Below are 6,000 nucleotides of genomic sequence, written 5' to 3' on the forward strand. Positions count from 1 at the left end.
TCATTAAACATCCCTTCTAAGACCTATAAAGGAAAAAAGAGTGCCCTAATATCTTCTATTACCATAATAAAAATCATTGGATACAAAAGACACAATAATATTATAATAAATCAAGTCAAAGTACAAGTTATTTCCGTAACAGAGAGCCCACTTACTCAAAGTATGACATAGTATTACAAACTATAGGAACAAAACACATTTTGTAATTTAAATTAGAATCCAAAATCTTACGAGCTTCCTGAAGATGATAACCCAAAGTGAACAAGTCCTCCTCTGATCGAAACATCTTGTTGACTACAAGACATATTTAACATGATTATGAATAACTCAATATATATTCAATAATTAAAAGTAATTCTTAGACTTATACCTAATTTAATTTAATAAAGACAAATAACCAAAAATTGTTAAATAATATCTAAAGCCAATCATTATACATATTAAACAAAAGAAATTATAGGAACAATGCCCCTTAACTAATGGAAATAAATAAAATGACGAAAGATAAATAAATAAAATTAGAATTAAGATTGAGACTCGAACAAAATATGGTGTATACATGTTGTTTGATCATAATGTTGCCTTACTTCATAGACAACAAATCACTCTCCTAAAGTTTAAGCTTCATATCGTTCTTCTTAAAGAACAACTTGGTGAATGATTCTCAAGCTTCATTTGGGGTTTTAACACCATGAATGTGTTCTAACATATCTTTCTCCACTATTGGCTTTAATGCGAACATTGTTTTGCATGTTTTTATCTTCCATTTTTTTAGTATGCGATTTGCATCATTTGCTTTTAATTGCTCCACTTCATTTCCATTAACAATCTTCCATAGGTCTTGTCCTTGCATATATGACATCATGCAAGTTGACCATTTATTGTAGTTGTCATTGTTAAGTTTTCTCATTCCTCTGACGACATGTAAGTCAATCATATTGTGGATAAAGTATTCTCACAAAACTAAATGAAATAGTGAAATTAGTTTATAAATAATACACCAAGTAAGTTCTCAAGAAAAACAGGTGGATCACACATATTACTTAAATACCAAGTTTTTCCCAATACTTTACTAGATGCATCGTCACACTACCACATTACTTTAGCAATAATAGAACAACACAAATAACCTTCACCAAGGCTCTTGATAATAATTATTGAACACACTGCAGCTAAGAAAGGCTCAAAACAATAAAATGAAGAAACAAGAATCAAAAGGAAGAGAACACTTGATTTTATTTGGTGTGATTTAGAAAGCTAACACAAAACTTTCTTATATAGACACTTAAAATATATAACCTTCAAAGCAATTAATGTAACCCCCTAGACCCGGCCTGGATGTTATACCCAAATCTAGGCGGTTACATATCGTATTTAGAAATTATTTTTATATTTAAAACAACGTTAAAATCCATATAACAATATAATATGAAATTAGTCATAAGAAAGGTTCATACGATAAACACACACACACACACATATCAGAAAACCGTATAAAACATTCACATAACAAAATATTGGTAATACAGATATATCGAGATGATAGAAAAAACACGTGGCACCAAAGTACAACAAAAAGGCATATATAGATATATAGTGGTACAAAAATAGAAGTAGTTGGTCCTCCTAATGCCAAGTCTGCTAGTCTACAGTCTGCTACTATCTGAAAAGGTTAAAATTTACATAATGAACTAAAAAGCATAGTGTGGTCCTTACAATGTATAAAAACATACTTATAAATTACTTTAGTAAAAATCAGCTTATCAAACATGTTTTAAACATATGACCACTACCCTCATCCAATCACAAGAATGTGTAGGTTCCCCAGAACCATACACCCACATGTACACCCGGTAAGAACCTTATACATATAATATAAGGACCTACGGTAAGGACTTACCCTAACCACAAAGCAGAGGAGCATGCGATAAGGTCTTACAAGTCATAGACTAGGCAAGATATACTTCCCCCAATAATACTCCCAATGATAGTAATAAACATGTATGTATTCAATGAAAACAATAGTTTAATCCATAAAACATGAAAATATTTCATACTCATAAATCAGATACAAAAATACAATAACCAGAGATCGTTTCAGAAATATACGGTAAATCATATATCACATAACCGATATTCAAAAAATCAGGTATCGTATCGTAAAAATATTCAGTATCATCAAAAATCTAAAACAGTTCAGATAAATAGTTTAAAACAGTAATGCAACACCATCAGGAAACACACATATATTGGTTTGAGTAGTCTGATAGGAAAGCCTACTACTGAGTCTGCCAATCACGATCAGCAATAGCGCTAGATCCTACGAATCGGAAAATCTATATTGAAATCCTAATATGAATAATAATAACCTCTATTTAAATAATTTACATAAACATACGAGTAACTCTTGAAGAATGCAGATCAGGCAGATCTAATAGATGAGAAGCATTGAATCTAATCGACCCTCAGTCGGGAGAAACACGAACACCTTCATAAAAATGTTTTCTCGAATCAATTCCATAACCAAATTTTGAATAAATAAGCAAAATTGTTAAAATACTAAGTATTTTCAGATTAACGGGTTCAATTAGGGCTTTCGGGTCAGAATTTGGTAAAATATATCATAAAATCAAACTCAGAACGTCGAAAAAAGTCAAGATGAAGGTTTTCAAAAAAAAAGTCAATGGTTAACGGTTAATGGTCGGTCAACGGTTGACCGGTTAGGATCAGGTTGGAGCGGGTCAGGTCGGATCGGATCGAACAGGCAGGTCGGGTCAAACAGACGAGTCAGATCAGGTCGATCCACTTTCTAGAGACCCATCAGGTGGTGGGACTTCCGTACGTGCAGTGGCGGCGCGTAGGGGCACGTACGGGGCCTTCGGTGATTAGAAAATTTACGAAATAATTCCTAAAAATTATTTTCAAGCATTTTAAGGTACTTATCATCCTCGGATCACAACGGTGAACGGCAGAGAGCTCAATTCGATAATGTTAGAAATTTTCTTTCACTTACCCCTCCACACGCTAGCGATGACAACAACAAGGCGATAACTGTTGAACTCAGAATGATGTAAAGAACACCATGGTATAGGCGGTGTCGATCACGGAGCAACGGTTGGAAGTCAAACTATGATCAAAGTTTCTTGGCTAAAAAGGGAATGTTTGAAGAGAGAGAAAATGAGTTTTAAAAAATGGAAACTATTAAATTTTGGGGCTTTAAACCCAACCAAAAAAGAAAATGGGTAAATTACATTATAGGTCCTCAAGCTTTGGTTACTTTTTGATTTGGGTATAAATTTAATTGAAATTTCATTTAGTCACTAAATTTAATTAAAATTTCAATTTAATCATCAGAAAATTTTTAAAAAACAAATTAGGCCCTAATTTGGGGTGTGAAAACTCTCCCCCTTAGAAGATATTTCGTCCTTGAAATTTACTTAATGGAAATAGATGCGAAAACTGAGCCTCCATCAACCTAACTCTATGGAATGAGCTACGGGATTATAAAATGTCATCGAACTCTCAGTATTCTCAATCGAGATATTAAGGTTCCGAGAAATGGAATGTAACATATAGGAATGGGTAGATCCATTATCAAACAAGGCAAAGTATGGAACTAAATGAATAGTAACATTACGTACAATCACATCAGGCTTATCGCGGTCATGTCAACGTCTAGCAACAAAAACCAACTCAGGTTGTCTGTCCTCAGATCTGGTTGGACCCCTACTTTGAGAAGCTCAGCCTCTACTAGCCGATTCTGATGCTCTCTCCTGACTACGACCCCTTTCTGGAGTCTAAAATGTACTCTGAGTACGAGCGAGAGTACTAGTTGGTGTCTGAACTATAGGACCTGGCTCTGGACAACCCCTCAGGAAATGGTCACCGGAACAACATCTAAAACAAGTACCCAACTTCTTTATGCATTCACCAAAATGATGTCTCCCACAGAGTTCACATGACGACAAAGGTTGCAACCCAAAAAAACCTCCCTGACTAGAAGGCGTTACAACTGACGAATATGATGCCTCAGGCCTAACACTCACACTGCCTCTCTGAGGAGACTCACCCCTACCTCTCTTGTTGGGGTGTGCAGAAGAGTTAACAGAACCAGAAAGCCTCCTGAATCGGTCTCGGTCTCGGTCTATATCTCTCCTACGCTCCATACCCACTTGCTCTATCTCTTCTACGGTCTTGGCTATCTCAACCAAGGCATCAAAGTTCCTCTCCCGGTGGACAACAATTCGACCCCTGATCTCATACCTGAGTCCATTCTCGAATCTCAAGCACCAATCCAACTCAGTGTCAACCAGTCCAGTAGCGACTAAATCTGATAAACCCAATCTCATAATCCATAACATACATATCACCCTGCTCCAAATTCTGAAACTCTTAGCGTCGCTCCTACATGTATCTTTCTCTGATGTAGTGACTCCGAAAACATGCCTTAAAAAGATCCCAAGTCAACTAATTCCCTAGAATACTATCGGAAATTGATTGCCACAATTGAAAACTCTCTTTCTTCAACATAACTAATCCCCCTTCAACTTTTGCTCAGGCCTCATCTAATCCATAATGCTCTCTGTATCCTCCAACCAATACTCATCGTCAGTCAGAGGTCCACCAGTAATGCCCTCAAATGGAACTACTCCAGCAGCTACAAAAGACTTCGAAATCTCGACCGCATACATATTACCAAGGACTCTAGTAGTTCTTCGGAACATGCGAAAGAAAACTCTATTAATGGCATCCTCATCCAAATCAATGTCCTCGTCCTTAGTGACGGGAGGGTCTCTTGCAGGAGTAACCAGACCATCATGAGAATTAGAATGATCCACATGCGGAATAGGAGGTTCTCGATGTGACATCGGATCATCTATCATAACAGAAGGTCGACTCACTCACCCTCGACTAGCATCTTGATTATATTTAAAACTCATAAAATATGGTGATACGATTTTTGAAAATATCTAAAATATCTTGAAAATCCAAAGTTTAGGACTCATCCATAGTCTAAGTGTTTAAAACCAATGGTTCTGATACCACAAAGTGTAACCCCCTAAACCCGACCTGAACATTATGCCCAAATCTAGGCGGTTACATATTATATTCATAAATTTTTTTCATATTTAAAACTACGTTAAAATTCATATAACAATATAATATGAATTTAGTCATAAAAAAGGTTCATACGATATATATATATATATATATATATATATAGAAAACTGTATAAAACATATACATAACAAAATACCTGTAATACAAATATATAGAGATGGTAGCAAAAACACGTGGCACCAAAGTATAACAAAAGGGCATTTAAAGATATACAATGGCACAAAAATAGAAGTAGTCGGTCCTATTGATGTCAAGTCTTCTAGTCTACAGTCTGCCACTGTCTGAAAATGTTAAAATTTATAGAATGAGCTAAAAAGCTCAATGTTCTCTTTACGATGTATAAAAACATACTGATAAAATACTTCAGTAAAAATCAACTTATCAAACATGTTTTAAAAATATGACCATTACCCCCATCCGATCACCAAAATGTATAGGTTCCCCAGAACCATACACCCATATGTACACACAGTAAGGGCCTTATACATATAGCATAAGTACCTACGGTAAGAACTTACCCTAAGCAGATGAGCTTGCTGTAAGGTCTTACAAGTCATAGACTAGGCCTGATATACTTCCTCCAATAATACTCTCTAATGACAGTAATAAACATGTATGTATTCAAGTGAAAACGGTAGCTTAATCCAGTAAAACATGAAAATATTCCATACTCAGAAATGTGATATAGAAATACAATAACCAGATATTATTTAAGAAATATATTGTAAATCAAATATCAGATAACTAGTATTCAAAAAATCAGGTGTCGTCTTGTAAAAATATTTAGTATCATCAGAAATCTAAAACATTTCAGATAAATAGTTTAAAACAGTAATGTAACACCATCAGGAAACACACTTGTATCGGTCTGAGTAGTGT

Source organism: Hibiscus syriacus, unplaced genomic scaffold, assembly GCF_006381635.1.
Source record: "Hibiscus syriacus cultivar Baekdansim isolate YM2019G1 unplaced genomic scaffold, ASM638163v2 tig00117017_pilon, whole genome shotgun sequence".
Classification (NCBI taxonomy): domain Eukaryota; kingdom Viridiplantae; phylum Streptophyta; class Magnoliopsida; order Malvales; family Malvaceae; genus Hibiscus; species Hibiscus syriacus.